Genomic DNA, 17177 nt, shown 5'->3' on the forward strand with positions numbered 1-17177 from the left:
ATACAATGTTCTATTAAGTTTAATTTGTACATGCTTCAGTACAAGTCTGCAATAAGTATGCTTCAATTAGTTTAGTAATTCTTTCACCTGTCATTACTGCTACTATACAATTTTCAAAGTTTAAATAAAGGAAAATAAAGGAAGCAAATGTGCATTATGCAATAGACCTAAGATATTCCAATCAGTTCAGAAGTGCATGTAACTCCTGTAGGCTTCCACAAAACAAAACAAAACAAAAACCATAAGAAAAAAACACAATGAGCTACTGTTTGTTGCATGTCTACTGTATGCCCATGCGTGAGAGATTTCTTCAGGCATTCCCCTTTCCTTGCTCCTTTTACCATTTGCCAGTCACCAGTCCTCAAAACAGACACTTCAACAAATGAAATACCTTCCTGCACGAAGCTCCATGTTATGGTAACGTTGGCAATGCTGGACAAAAGCTCCCACAAAGCTCAATGTTTATTTACAGATTTATGGAAAGGTACATCAAGATTATCAGTCATTCACTTCTAATAGTAAATTATGTCAAAAAAAGAAATCACGCAAAGATTTTTCCACTAAAAGTGTTTTTCTTCAACTTCCCATTTCAGATGGCTAAAATGCTTCTTAATCCTCCACAAACACAAGGACGTACCTGGCAATTAAAAAGGACTTCAGTTGGAAGCTGAGGAAGAATCACCTGTTACATTTGCTGGGGTGAGGATTGTGCTTATAAACTTCCTCCCTGTTCTACTTTAAGATTGATTGCAAAGGCAGAAAATCACTATGAGTACTTTCCTGTCCTCACAAGTCCTTCTGTGTATAGATATCTTTCCTTTCCTGCGGGCTTTTCTGTGTATAGACATCTCTCCCCCTTTCCTGTGGGCTCAGTTTTCCATATTTTTCTGCAAGCTTATTTAATTTTGTATACCAAATGCCATTCCTGTCTACAGTCTACATTATTCTTAACATCTACTAGTCAGGAAATATGTATCTCTTAAGGACAAATCATTAGAACTCCTAAAAGCAGAGGTGAAGCTCCCAAATCCATATGTGATTTGAGAACATAGAGTTCTCAAAGTGTTTCTTGGCAATTTGTCCCCATCCTGTACAGTGCTCACCTACTGAGGGCAGGGTCCTCCAACCTTTAATCTCCAGCTTTCTCCACCAATCAACAAAGGCATTTATTTCTATTTTAGGGCTTGGGAAAACTTCCTTCTTGAGAGACATGGCTGGCACTGCATCTCTGTCATAGATAAAAGGTACCCACATCTGAGATGATGAAGTAGAAAAGGCCCCTATTTCAGAACTGCTATCTTGGGGGGAGGAAACATGAGATGCCAACCCACATCCATCCCCCAACTCCCTCAGATTGATCCATGCTCTTAAAGAGAATGACATCACTCGTACGTAAAAAAGCGCTATGACCGATCAGAGCTTAGCTTCTTGAGGTTCTCAAAAATAGGACAGAACTAATCCAAGCAAATGTCAGAGCTGCCAGCACAGACTCTTTACCCGAGTTAGTTGCTGCAGGCTTCCCTTGTGCCCACAGAAGGCCCTCATGTCAGCAAGGTCCATCTGACCCAAGCACGAGTTCTCCACGCTGATTACAGAGCCAGGGCACACAGCTGACGTACAGCTGCACGGCAAGTGTTTCCAGCTGGGTGAGCTGAAACCCATGCTTGCTAACCAAGTCTTAATCTCAGCTGCAGCATGTAGCAGACTGATGAAGCATTCAGAGCAGTAATTGCAGTTACTCTTACATCCCCTCAGAAAGTACCACAGAGTATGGTTCTCCCATGTTGTAATTCACCTAATCCTGAACTGCGGTCTTCAATGCAAAGCTGAAGTCCATGCTTACTGGCTTTATATTTGATTTCTGCTACGCTCCAATCAGAAAAGAAAAAACTTCTGCTCATGAGAAGTTTGAGCAATTCTGGTAGCCATTCAGAAGCCCAGCAACCTTTGCATGAGGCAATACAGATCACTGTATAACAGACAAAACTGAGTTTCCGTTCTGAGGCTGGACTGAGATCACGTAGCAGTTTTGACCTTCTTACCCACGTTTGTTCCTAAGATTAAGGTGCAGCTTCCAGAGCACTAACAAATGTGCAGCTAGCCAGCACCACCTACTGATGAAGATGCAGAACTGAAAGCGTTTCTTTCTTGCCAAAGGAGGCTGTGAAAGTCATTAGGGTATACCAGTACTTATATAAACTCATATACATATATACTTATGTACTTATATAAGTCTCATACTAGATCTTTATTTATTTGGCACTTAATTTGGACTGAGCATCAGCTGAAGATTCCAGGTATTGGAGAAAGCTGTGCGTTGATGAGTGGAAAAAAAAAAAAACACCAACCAACCAACAAAAACCAAAACCACAAAAGAAAACTCAACAAAGAAGTGTGTATACATACACACACACACACACACACACATATATATATATAAACCATATCTATGTTTGATAATAAGGAAGAAAATGTTGGAGGAAACTCATCCTTACACTGGCCCTGCTAAGAAATAATAAATTACAACAGAAGTAGCCCGTGGCCTCCAGTTTCCCCTCACCACCCACTTTTATATACAGTAGTTTTTCACAAACTATGACTCGCATACAACAATCAGAACAAGAGCGGGTGATACAGCAACAAAGACACTTGGTACACAACCTCTGATTGATTAAGCATTCTCTCACATCATTGGGATTGAAATTTAAAATGAGTTTAAAGCGGAATGGAACAGAAAGATTCTTAAATAAGCTCTGTGGCTTGGCTTGGGCAGAAGGAAAGACAAATTGCAGCTGTCAGCCAGCAGATCAGGTAGGACACTTGCAATTCAGTGTTTCAGTTTGTGGGAAGAAGCTGGAGAGATCCCTTAAATAAGTCAGCCTTTGCTCCCACCGCACCTTTGGGCCAACGCTGAGTGTACTAGGAAGGGCATGGTAGCTTCCCACCACATTCCTCAATGCACAATAGAGCTTCCTTGACTTCAGTTACTAGGGTTGCTCAGCCAAGAGGAGAAAGCCCTCTAAAATAGGGATTTAGATACCATGTGGTTGTCCCGCATCACCACCACATTAGAGAAGAATGAGTCGAGAGAGCCAAGCACACATAACAGCCAAGGTAATAAGCACAGCCAGGGAAACCAGAACAAAGAGAGTGCCACTTCATTAATAAAAGCATTTTTCTCTCTTCTGGCCTGCATAAAATTGGATTTGAAAAGTTTAGAACTGGTTGCATAAAATCAAAGTCTACAGCAATATTCCTATCATCTTTCACGAGTGATATCAAAAGGCAAAAGTGGAACAGTGCAGAAGCTGTGCAGCAGGAAACTGCCATTCCTACAGAACCTGTAACCTCTGCCTCATTCAAAGTGGAGCACCCCCTCCCCTCCAATCCATTGTGCTCCTCCTTCCCTGGAGCGCAGCAGCTCTGAGGGCTCCACGCAAGGCAAGACTAAAGCAGCTCCATACAATAAATTCTGAAGAAACACCGTTATATAAAGTGCCACATCACTTTCATAAAACTTTGAAGGTATTATTGCTCTGACCTTAATGGGACTCCAGTTGAGCCCACTGCTGCCAAGAGTTATTTTCACTTACATTTCTATTAGTATTGGGCAATCAAGTCAAGAGAACGCCAATACTAAGTTTCATAGCAAAACAGTTCATGTCAGCAGTGTCCTGGAGTGTATGAAATGAGACTGAAATATAGAAAGTACTAAAAGACTGAAATGTTGAGGAAGACTGTGAAATGGTCTTCCATTTCACAAAGAAAACTCTGTTTTATTATTCTTTTACAGGAAGGACCCTGCTTCGAAGCACATAGATATTGCACACCAAGTGACAGCACACAAGCTGTTACACATATACATAGCAAAAACCCATATGCATTGAAGAATGCTCCTACTAACTTCTCCCTCTGGTACTTCAGATGTCACTCAAGAATCCGGCCCCTTGAACTCAGACTTTCACAACGTGTTTGGTTCAGTACTTTGTGCAATGCTCACAGACTCAACAAGCCACCATTAGTTTTCTTATTGGAAGAGAATTTTCCTTTATGGGCAATTGTTGAATTACATGTAAACATGTAAATAAGAACAAACAAATAAGGAAACAAAACGGAGTATTTTCCTTTGGGCTCACCTCTTCCGAATTTGCTTGTAGTCCCTGCTGGTCATGAAGAGTTATCACAGTTCCTAGAAGTATTTTGTTGTGCTTGCTCTCCTATTTCATTTCTTAAGATGGTTATGTGGAATTTGGCACCACTGTGACAAAATCAGTCCTCAAATGCAACAGCATGAGCATTTGATTTCCCAGCTGAGTGTTCCAGAGAGCTCTGGCAAACCACACTGAACAACTGGGAATGAAGCTAAACTTGCTTTTCTGCTGTATGAAACAGCAACAACAGCAATAATGATCAGAAGCAAGACAAATGTAGGTGGGAAAAGCAGAAAGCAATTTGATTTTCATCATGAAAATAGCACTAAATATAAGTGTCTGCTTTCATTTTGATTTTATCTAAAGTGATTGTACAGAGCTTAGACTCTGCGCAAATACCTATTTGAGAAAAAGCTTGGTGGCAGCAGGGCCTTATCCGAAAAAATACGGATAGATTTTAGGTAAATGCAATGGGCCCTTCTGTAATGCTTTTCTCTTGCTTAGCTTGGGGAAACTAAACATCACGTAATTTCATTAGAGTCCTCATGTTTAATCAGTGAAGCACATTAGCGTTCTGAAGATAATACACCAACAACTAAAGGCTGGCATGTGGATGATGTGCTACGAGATATGGTTTAGTAGCTTAGTGGTAGTAATGGTGATAGGAGGACGGTCAGACTAGATGATCTGCTAGGTCTTTTCCAACCTTGTGATTCTATGATTTCTAAATTTGGCCCAAAGCACAGAGTTGTATACAATTTCTAAATTAGATCGGTCACTGCTTGCTGTTTTCAAGTTAAAAGCTTCCCTTTCCCCCCACCAGTCTACCATTCAACTTCAACATAATCTCTCTGATTAAAAACAAAACAAAAACAAACCCATAAAAGCAAACCAAACCAAAACCAGAATAAAACAAATATATAGAAGTAAGCGTGCTACAGATGAAAGCATCTATTAAATTGTGCAGCAAGAGACTTTGTTTTAGCCACTGACAATAGTAGCTTTTGCAGAAATCTACGAGGGCTGCTCTGAGAGCAATATCTCCTATTTTAATATGCTGGCCCACAACAGAGGTGGATGTTGGTAGTATGGCAGTAGAGGTTGAACCTTCTGCCAATATTCTGTTACATGCTTTTGCTGTGACAGATGGCAGCAGAGGAGCAGTCTGACAGAACAAAACCTGACATGGAAGTGTATATGAAGCAAAGGGGTGTAATTGAATCCCTCCATGTGGAAAAAATGGCACCCTCTGACATTCATTGACACTTTACTTTTGGAGCAATTTACACATCCTCTGAAGATCTGGCTGTATGAGTTGTATATAGACACCTTACGCATCCCTTTAATCTTTTTTTCTTCACTCTTTATGCAGTGAATACATATGTATGTATTTGCTTTGCTGAGGCATTTTGGAAAGCTATGCATGCTTAAATACGAAATATGAATCCATGGAAGCTGATGTGTCCACAGATGGTCCAGCTGAGATGGAGTACACTCCATGCCACATGCTACACTACAAACACTTTATGACCATCAGTCTGTTTTCATTGAAAAAGTTGTCTTAAAATTTGGTTGGAGAGAGAGTTAAGTTATGAAACAAACGTCAAATAGAAGTACTGACTGTGTTTTAGGAGGCATATCAGCATGTCTTGTACTTCAGCCTTCCTCTTCCACCCCCAATCACTTCTGCTTCAAAACAGTTACCCAGAAGTGCTGCATGGGCTTCAGGTTGCGATGGTTTTTAAACAGTAACACAACTGCACTAAGTACTTTCCAATCACTGATTTAACACAAAAAATACGGCCATCCCAGTAACCTGAGGTAGGTCTGACCAAAAAAAAAACACTTCTGAAGATCAAAATGTGGCTCTGAAAAACTATTAGGAATGTAACTACAGCAGTACGTTCAAATAAAGTAATTTTGCATGCTTTTAAAATGCAAAAGGATGGTCATGCTTGCATCTTGCAGTGGGATCTAAACAGAGAGGGGAAAGATGAAATGGCAGTAGATTCACTGCCCTGCAGTTTGTTGACAAATGTATTTACAAAGATTTGGCCCATACTGAAAAAACACACTGACATCTTGTCCCTCCATCTAAGATATGATGTGAAGACTCACCTACTTGCTCACATTTCTGTCTATCCTTAAAAGCAATATTTTTTTTACTCTTCCAAGATACTCAGCAAAGCCTGCATATGAAGAAAAGTAATTAAATAGTTTCCTAAAAATACTGTCCTACCTGCTCTTTGGTTGTGCAAGCACTTCTACAGCACTTACCCATCTCTCTCTGGACATTCAAGGTCACTCAAGGATGCAAACCAGTGGTCAGGCATTGCATGAATATCTTTTACTTAATCTTTGACTTGAAATCAGCCTCACCACCACCAAGAAGTAAAACCAGCAAGTTTTCTATTTCCTAAGCTTGCCAAGCACAAAGAGCTCAGTCGTTCAGAAACACCATCAGAACTGCTCACATTTCCATGGCATTGAGATTCCTGCTGAGACAATCTGTGTAATTTTGAGCCCAAACCACAAGTATTTACTCCCCGAGCGCAGCTTCGGTTCAGCACTGAGACGAGCTTTGTCTTCAGAGTACAGAACTCTCCCAGTGTGAAATTCAACCTCAGTGTAATAGATATTAAGATCAAATTTGCATAAAGCGCTTATCTGTCATACGGCATTGCTATCGGAGCAAATAATGGAGAGATCCTTAAGCAGATACACATCCCTTAATCCTCCACAAAAATGCTTCATATTTCTTTCTGAAGGGAGAAACCAACAACAAATGCAGAATCACGAAAAGTGTAGTGCATAGCAAAGCTCTTTTTGATGAGATGTTTGTCTTTTTGACAAACAACGAATTCTATTATTGTTATAACTAGAGCTAAGGAAACGAAAAAAGCCACAAATATCGTAAGTGCAAAGGTATTCTGGCAATCCTGGGAGACAGCTTGCAGCCTGTTTAAAGAATAGCAGTATTTTCTTATAAATCCTGCAGTGATTTCGTAGGAATCTGTACAGTTTTCCTTTAAAACAGATAACAGATCCCGAAGGGAGATTCAGGAGTCATGAGGTTTTCCCACTCATTGTGAATTTATGCAGTTCTTTATGAGGCTCTTGTGCTGACTAGCATTACTCCCCAGTCAATCTCACAGCGATTTTAGAAAGGCTGTGGGAAGTTAAATATTATTTGGGCATATTACTGCTCAGTTGGCAGTAGCTATAACTGCCCCTGTTACTCAGTGTTAACTTACCAAAGGCCAGTCTTTGAATAAAGTTCTAGATTCACAAACAGAACCAGCTAGCCCTTACAATTTGGGATACATCTTTGTTTAGACATTTCTTTTGGTGCAATTTCTACCTTATAGAATGGTGCTTTCTCTGTTGTTTCCTTTACAGTTATGTCTTTAACACCATCTCTATTATTAAATCTCTATCATCTCTATTACTATATTAAAATAACAAACCACACATGCACTTCAAGCTTAAACACAGTTACACTTTCAATAAGATTTACTCTAGAGAAGCTGCCTAAATGAGAACAGCCTTATTTGGACTCATATACTGACTGTATTTCCACCTACCTGACAGTTTATAGAACAGAGCAATAAGTTTACATATAAAAATGGTTTTGCTCATTATTCTTCACACCACTATCATTCCATAGCTGTATACAGCATTGGGAAGCATTTGCATTTTGCAGACACAAGGCCTTCCCTCTGATTCCACAGCAGTTTTCAGAGTTTCAGCACAAAACACAGCTGTTAGGGAAACATGGAGCAGTTCAAAAGACACACGATGGGTGACAGCCAGCACCTTGGTTTGTGCTGGGAAGACTGCTTTCGGTATTCCCTCACATACACTCAAGAAAAGAAAATGGCACATGTCAGGTTCCTCTGGCTCACAGAAGCAAGCCAGCCTCAGTACTGCAGAGCAGTGGGTTTTCCGCCCCGCTCTGAGCTGGAAAGGTCAATCAGGATACACACGTGCATACAGGAGCTGCCCACCACAGGACTGGCTCCCCATACAGACCTCTTCCTCCTGCTCATCTCTTTTCCCTTTCCCACCCCTGGCCTTCAGTAGCAGTACAGCTACACTTGTCTAACAGTCTCTTATTATTTCCAGCACATACAAATGAGTGGTGAGAGATTATTCCCTACCTTGCAAAGGCGAATAAAGACACATAAAGACTCCATTTAAAATCATAGGCTGCCTCTTTGCAAAATAAAATCAAATCTCCGTGTAATTCAGTGGAGGTAATGTTTGTCACTTGGCTTTTACCACCATGGTAAATCATGGGTTATTTCTCATCCCAAACCAGAGAATATCCTGATCTGCTATAGACATGTTTGCTGGCAACTAACGTTCCACTTCCAAATCTTCCTTATGATTTGTGATATAAATTAAGACTTCAATTCAGACAAATGACAAGAGCCAAAAAGACCACCACTACATTTAATTCTGAAGCAGTGTCCACAGAAAAATAGTGTGAAGTGGCTGCACCCCAGGCACAAGAAGGAATTTCAGACCCCAGCTAAGGTGTTTGTGCTATTTCCCCATTCACACTGCCACAGCCAATAGCTGAGGGTTACAAATCCCACAGAAAGTGGCAGCTCATCTATTTCACTGGCAGCTGCTCCATCCCCAAAGATACACGTATTTCCTTCAGTGAAAACACAATACAAAACACTCTGCTTTCCTTCTGTGTGAGCTGAACAAAACTCTTGAGATTTTGGTTTGTCTGCAGTCTGCAATGATATTCCATCTGTCAGCATGTAATATTTTTTCTTTTAAGCACTGTTGTTTTGTGCAAGACTTGCTAGAAACATATTGCTTTAGATGCCGGAATACATCAGAAAGAGCATCATTCATGTCAGGAGTTAACCGTATTTAACACAGGAGCTGTTGATCACCACCCTGTGAATATCTCCTGTTTTGTGTCAAAACTCATACTGCTGCACTGCTGTACAAGCAGCCTGCTGCTGAAAGGGCAATGCTATTGTGCATTGCATGTCCTGACCAAGTTTGCAAAGATGAATCTCACATTCCTTCATCCAAACACCCCGAATTTCACTTAGGACACAGCCTATAAAGTTTTTCATGTAGTTCCCAGTACAAACAGGCCAAATTTAGAGTTGATACCATCTTAAAACAGACAGTTATAATGAAGATGCTGTTATTAATGCTTATAACTGAAAAAGAAAAAGACATCTTTGTTTTGACCCCTCCAAGTACCTACTTGAGGGTAACCCAAGAGTTACAGAATTGGAAGCAAAGGCATGCAGGAGAGTTGGCTGACATTCAAGCACCACTTCTTTCAAGATCAGTGCACCTCTGAGAGAAAGAGATCAGGCAAAAGTGGCAGGAGACCTGCATGGGTGAGCAAGGAGCTCACTGAAAAACTCAAGAAAGTCTATGAGGAAGAGGGATTTGGCCACTTGGGAGGAATACAGGAATGCTGTCAGGGCTTGCAGGAATACAACAACGAAGGCTAGTGTCCATTTGGAGTTAAATGCAGCGAGGGAAGTCAAGGACAAGAAGAAAGCCTCCTTTAAGCACATCAATAGCAAAAGGAAGACTAGGGAAAATGCGTATCTGCTGCTGAATGAGGTGGGTGCCCTGGTAACGAAGGACACCAAGAAGGCAGATACTGAATGCCTTCTTTGCTTCGGTCTTTCCTTCTAAGTCTGCCACTCAGGAATCCCAGATCCTGGAGACAAGAGAAACTGTGTGGGGAAAGGAAGGCTTCCCTTTGCTTGAGGAAGATCTGGCCCGTCTAGGCAAACTCAGTGCACAGAAATCTATGAGCAAAAGGGGGTGCAACCATGAATGCTGAGGAAGCTGGTGGTGTCCAGTACAGGCTCCAGTCATTTTTTAACATCTCCATCAATGATCTGGATGAAAGATCCATGTATGATGGAGAATCATGAGAGAATGTACTCTCATCAAGTTTACTGATGATATGAAGTTGGAAGGAGTGGCTGACATTACAGAAGGCTGTGCTGCCATACAGCAAGACCTGGACAGGCTGGAGAGTTGGCAGGAAGGAAATTCATAAGATTCAACGAAAGCAAGTGAAGAGAGAAATAACTGCATGCATCAATACAGGTTATGGGCTGAGCAGCCAGAGAGGAGCTCTGCAGAGGACCTGGTTGTTCTAGTAGAAAACAGGTTGATTCACGAGTCAGCAACATGCCTCTGTGGCCAAGAAGGCCAGTGGTATCCTTAGGTGTATTAAAAAGAGTGGGGCCAGCAGGTCAAGGGGAGGTGATCCTCTCTACTCTGCCCTGATAAGGCCAGATCTGTAGTACTGTGTCCAGTTCCAGGCTCCTCAGTTCAAGAAAGACAAGAAACTACTAGAGAGAGTCCAGCAGAGGGCTGGAAAGACAGTGAGGGGCCTGGAGTATCCATAAAGGGGATAAGGCTGGAGAGGGGAGGAAAGGCTGAGAGATCTGAGTGAGTAGGGGAAGGTGTAGGAAGTGAGATCTTAGTGCTTAGGAGTCTTTATTATCCTGAGAGATAACAAACAGTTTCGTTTTTGTTTCACTCGGAAGCCAAAAGGACACAAAAAAAAAAAAAGAAAATAAATCATAAATTACAAAAGCTGTTGCTTAATAGAATGTCAGGCTTTGTGCAATGAAAAAATCATGTTTTTGTCCTGGACGCCTCCTCCTCTGGTTTGTGCTCTTCTTCAGCCACCTCCAGTTTCTAAATTTTGGGTTATTTGGGATTGTGTTAAATCTGAAAACACTGCCTAAAAGTGTCATGGACAAGTTCTTCACAGGATGACATCTTGGCACATCTGAGATCAGATTTTCTCTGTGTCAGTGAGCAAGTCACTTTGGATGACATCCAAAGAGATAAGTTGTCTAAAACTTTGAGAGCCACCTAGAAGACAGGATCCACGAAGTTCCATGCATCAGGTTGGGGGTAGAAATACATTCTGACTAACAGAGGTAACAGTTTGCATTTTTAGCTTCCTAGATGCCATCTTTATGCAAGGCAAGCTTCCTGTAATTTGCATCACTTTAATGCAATTCATATTTTTTCCCCCACAACACTCAGAAAAACTCTTAGCCAATTTTAGCAGCCACACACAACATCGGAATGAACTTCCCCAAGCCTGGTGAAGAGGAGGCAGCTATGGCAGATGTTGTATTTCCAATTTCCAAGCCTATTGACTGACAATAGCAGCTGCCAACAGTGCTAATTCCAAATGATTCTATTTTGAGTGCTGCCTCTAGATTTTAGATCATAGCTTATTTTAAATAGCCCTATTTTCAGCCTAAATAAAAGGCTTTACAGTTGATACATTTGATTTGATGCAGTTATACTGCAAACCATTAAAAAAATAATAATAAAAAAAAAAGACTGCAGGCGCACGCACACATTAATGCAGTTAAGCTTCTTTCAGGAAAAACTAAAGGAAATATCCTTTTTGGAGGATAAGGAAGGAGTGGGAAGAGAGAAAGAAAAGAAAAGAAAGCCCTGAGTTTGAGGTTAGCTTTTTCAGATGCTGCTCCAAGCAAAAGCCACTTTTTCTTTCTGTTCTATTTTCTTTGATCCTCAAACTTCAATCCAAACCTGTAATTTTAAATGGGATTTCATTCTGAACTTAAAGCTATTGAATTAAAAACAAGAATTTCTCCACCCTCCTCTCCTGCCAAATCATGAATTTGCAATATTGAGGTGCCCAACAAATCTATAAAACTTTCTGGGTTGAAGTGATAAGGACAATCAGGAAGTTCACTCAATGTAGGAGATAAATAGAACATTTTGCTTTCTTTTCACTTATATCATAAAGAAAGAAAAAGAAAGAAGCTTAAGGTATATTTAGCAATTTTGAAAATGAAAACCTGTTGTTGTTATCTGATGGCTCAATAGCACTGTAATACCAACAGGGCAAAGTTTCACTCCTGGCCCAAGTCATTTTAAGTCTATTCTGGAACAGCTGAGACAGATTCTGCTGTAAAAAATTTGCACCACTCTGAACAAAACACGAACGCATTTTGTGTAACTTGCAGCTACATCGCTAAGTCCTAGTTCCTTTAATGACAGTAGAACAGCATCCCAGGGTCAGCTTTCCGTAACTAAATAACCTTGAGAGATGCAAACCTTTCTTTATCTCCATACATTCATGGGAGCAAGTCTCCTACAGTATTGTAACGGGATCATAATTACACCTGGCAAGGTACCACGCCTGAAGGTCTGGGTGCAGCCCCTACTCATACACATTCCCTGTGCATCTAGTTGGCACTTCAGCTGCAGACTCCAGGATGAGACAACTTGGGATCCCTCGGTCTATGGCAGGCATACCTGTATGGTGTGGCATCTCACACGGAGGGCAGTGCACCCAGGCATTCCTTTCTTCTGAGTACAGTGATGACTCTAGTCAGTCTTTAGAACAGAATTAATTTGAAGAGGTTTCCAGTAATGAAAAATGTGCGTTATAACCCAATCACTGTAACCTAGGTTTAACCCATCTCTAGCTTTCTAGATGATAAGAAACTTCCAGGTTCTGCTGCTTTGGTCATCAGAAATAAACTTGGGTACCTCCTGTCTGCATCTCTTCTTGTTTTCTACAGCAGAATTTGGGACCATTGAGCATGGCTGGCTCTCACACAGTCATTTTTAAATATACAGCCAAATCCCCACTTTGCTAACTTCAGTATAAGCACAAGCTGTTTCCTACCTTATGAAAGGATTTTAAAAAGATTTAAAAACCATCACAAAATGCTTATTTACAGTAAGTCTATCAAAACATATCCAAGCACCAACACCCACATTACTTATAACTGAAAGCTGACTGTTGCTTTCTATCATTAATTAAAGCTTGCTACTATCATCAAACAGAAAGACATCATCTGGTGAATACCCACTTTTCAAGGACAGAACAGGACAATTCAGATGCAGAGACTAATGCTGCAACCTGACAGCTATAGTCCATATCTGGGACGTTTTTCCCCTCAAAGTCAATAATGCAGAACTAGTGCTTGCCAGCTTGGCTTGAATGACCCATCAGTGCCACACTGGCGCAGTACTTAACTGGGATAATTAAGCAGATCAGAAGTTCAGACCAACAAGAAGCAAATTGTACACAAGTACACCATCTGGATAAGTTAAGGATAAGTTTCTTCTTTGCAAAGACCAGGCGAATGGGCTGATTTATGACATTGGAGGTGACTGAGAAACCTCGTCAGTAAGTCAAGCCTTGCCAAAGAGAATCTGTTAAGTTTTCCGGTTTCAACCCACTGTCCACTTATGCTGTAAAAGGAAAGCTGTTCATGCAAAGGCAGAAATTCATTTAGTATCAGTAAGTACAATACATGATTTGCCTTGACATCGAGGAGTCTAACAAAATTTTTCAGTATAAAGTCCAAACTAGAGTGTCAGAAGGCAAACACCCCGTTCATGGTGGCAAAGGAGAGGGCTATCACTTATATTTTCACCAGTTCTTTTAATAATAAGCCACCTGAAGTATTATTCATGCAGATACCATTTTGCTTGTTTTTGCCTGCAGGTTAAGTTAAGCTTGACCTTTCCTAAAGGTAACAGGAAAAAGTTCAAAAAGAAAGAAAAATGTTCACATATCAGGTAATTCACATGTGGCTTATTCTGTTCTCAAAATGGATGAGGCTGGGACCCTGCACCAATACGCAAGATTGCCAGATTTATTTATTTCTGCCTGACCTGAACAATAGCACATCAAGAAACATCTGTTCAGACCCACACCTTTGTGTTTGAACACTTCTACTGATACCACTTCAATCCCATCTGACAGTCTAGGAAAAATAAACATCAGTTATATGTATTTAATTATACCAGACAAAAACTTATTTGCTTGCAGCAAATAATTCAGTGTGATTTTTTCCTTTAGGAAATTGCTTTCTTCCCACTCCTTCCTCAGACTTTTACAGCCATACCATTACAAGGTTTGCAGCACTTGAGAAGGGCGTATGAATCTAATTTGCTAATTCAATCATCATTTGCAAACTAATGACTGTAAGCATGTATAAAAACTACATTAAGATATCCAGAACACAAGTTATGTCGATGAATACTTTCTCAGAGGAAATAAAATCACCTTTCAACTCAAGAAAAACAAAACCTGTGCATAGAATTTAGTCCTTTTCTGGACAATAGCTCTGTTATTAATACAATTAACAGCAAATCACACATAGCTCAAACTTCCTAGCTGGATTGCTCCAAGAACTCCAGCTATAGCCATAGCATTGGCTAAATCAGCAATTAGCTGCCTCACCTTACTACTCCTTACTACAGGAGTAGCAGTAAGCCACCAACTCCTCAATCAGTGAAGTCCATTTCAGCTTCTCTCAAAAATTAATATTTTTCTAATTATCTGAAATTACTCAACCCAGGTGAAAGAGTATACATGGATGGGACTGGGAGGGAGAAGAACCAAACCATACAAGCAAAAAAACAACTCCCAAACCAAAAAACTAAACATGAAAACCAACAGTGTAATGTGAGCCACTACCAGCAGCAGCCGTGGAGTACTTGATTCTGCGCTCTAACACCAATTCTCACCTGGCCTATAATTAGTACTTAAGCATACAAACTCTGAAAACCATCAAGAATTCAGTTCTACATTGGACCCTAAAGCATATCTGGAAATGGAAGTCTTCAACACCTGTACAGCGTGCCTGTCATCAGCTCTGCTCTGAGCTGGCAGAGGGGGCCCTCACTGGAAGAAGCTGTGCATGTACACACTGCGGAACACAGTTCTGGCATTCTGCATTAATGAATGACCCCTATATTCAGTGCATCCAAATTAGAATATTGTGCCAGAATTTCCTCAAATGGTGATCTGAAAGAAGTGTCCTTAGGCAATCACAGATGCATAATACTGTCTCTTAATTTATTTGGGAAAATAGACTGAAAATTGCGATAGTTACATTTTCCTGCCAACCAAGTACTTTCAGCTGCTTATAGATAATAGATGAGCAATGTTATTTATCAGCAGGCTTCCAGACTCCTGAAGTTATTTTGGCTGGTTCCCTTCCTCTGGTGCCATACACTAGTATATGTTCTATTCCACACTCTTTTTCAAAGATCTCACTTGATCCTTCTGTAGCAGCTCCTCAGGATCGATGCATTCCACTTCACTTACAACCTCAGCACTCTCCAGACAATATTTCAAAGTAGAAGCAGATTTCTAGGTAAAATGTGCAATAGATCTTAGAAGACCATGTTTTTCCTCACTTGATCAACCTACGGAAATACTGGTCCTGCACAATAACTCAGAGTACTTTTATCAAGACCAATTTCTTATTAGAACATTGAAGTTTTGAACATTAAAAAGCAATATATGATCATTTGCTTATTTTATAGCTACATGAAAAAAAGATAAGATGGCCACAATCATCCAAAAGAATCAAGGAATCACAGAATCATGGTGAGGTTGAAAGGGATCTCCGGAGACCATGCAGTCCAACCTCCTTGCATAGGCAGGATCACCCAGAGCTGCCTGCCAAAGCCAACAGGAACTGATCAACCTGGAATTGGCTCTAGCAGTCAAAAAGTACATTTTCTAAAACCTGAGGATCAGATGTTTGAGTGCCTAGAAACGTTTCACAGTGCAATCTCTTTGTATATAGAGGTCAGTCAGCGTGGAAAGGAGTAACACTCAAGTCTTCAGAGGTCACTAACTCTACTGACTATGAACTCTAGAGAAACAAGCTTATAAAACACCTGTCTTTTTCCTCTCACAAAATGAGAGCACAATTTGCAGTACTCAAAATTGTTGTCTCAACAATTCCCATTTATTTGAATAAACGCCAAGTAGTAATTGGGTATCCAGAATTTTGCATAGCTCCTAAAGTATGATGTCTGACATCTGTGGGGTGGGCTTACCTTGGCTGGGCATCTACCTCACAAACCCAATACTCTCTCTCAAAGGATTTCCCTCCTCGCATGCAGGGTTTGATCACAAGAAGGGCAGGTAGGAGTAACCCAAAATCCAAACTAGCTTTCCAAAGAACAGACTTGGAAGAACATTGAATGACAAAACTAGCTCATCCCAGCTCTGGGTACAGGCTTAAAATGCAAAATGGAACGCCCTGGCTTTTGTTTCAACTACTAAGATCATCACTTCTGCTTCAGAGTAGACTGGAGCCAGGATGGCACCATTTCAGATTATTTCATTATGTTTATGCACAGATGAGAGAAATTCAGGGTGCTAGTGGTAATTCCATGCATCACGTAATTTAGCACAAACTACAGAACGTGTTTACATTACACAATGCAGTCCAGCACCAAGACAGTTAAAATGGCTCTGAAAAAGCTATCTCACTGCTGGATGCAGCCCATTCAAGTAAGCTCATCAGCTAACCCACTGTAGCATGTCTAGTACCCAAGCTCATTTGCTGAGTTAGCTTTATTTGCTCAACTACATTGGCAATTTCAATGTCATTTCCTGTATGCAGCTTCTGCTGCCCTCAATTAGTCTTTGCCAGTTTGTCATCTTGGTGTTACGGTTTAGCATACTTCAGCAACACAAGTGGCACACTGCTGAACAAGAGTACAGTGCACTACATAAATACGCTCATGCAAAAGAAAACGAAACTTCCTAACCTGTGCTCTTCAAATGAAGAGACGCCATATGATCTTTGATCAGTGAGATCTGGCATCGTGCCTTACAGCACTTTGTGCCCACTTCACATGCCTTCTCTGTGTTCACCCCCTCATTTTTGCTTTTCCATTTTCACTAGCTCCAGCCCTCCAGAAAAATGACTGCTGAAGTAGTGAGGGAGAAAGAGGGAAGGAAAGGAAGGTTTTTCTCTGGCAAAAGGGCTATGAAGCCAAACAGCTGGAGCCTCTCCTCTGAAGAAAGGCTCTCCAACCTGAGCTTATGATTCTATGAAAACCAAAGCTGACAATTCCTACTATAGCCCCAGAGGCTATGATTATATCATGTTTTTATTTACTTATTTAAAATTTCTTAAGTCCATCTTGTACTCTCTCCTACCTCAAATACTTGACATTTCTCTGAATTACTTCCCCCCC

At 40.7% G+C, this 17177-nt stretch overlaps 1 protein-coding gene across 1 annotated transcript in view; it reads right to left on the reverse strand.

Annotated features, from left to right (window-relative positions):
- Window positions 1-17177, reverse strand: part of SLC6A1 (solute carrier family 6 member 1) — a 59284-nt gene that overhangs the window by 19069 nt on the left and 23038 nt on the right. The gene's annotated exons all lie outside the window — the stretch shown is intronic.

This window comes from Lagopus leucura, unplaced genomic scaffold, assembly GCF_019238085.1.
Source record: "Lagopus leucura isolate 7727_CA_CO unplaced genomic scaffold, USGS_WTPT01 Super-Scaffold_100026, whole genome shotgun sequence".
Classification (NCBI taxonomy): domain Eukaryota; kingdom Metazoa; phylum Chordata; class Aves; order Galliformes; family Phasianidae; genus Lagopus; species Lagopus leucura.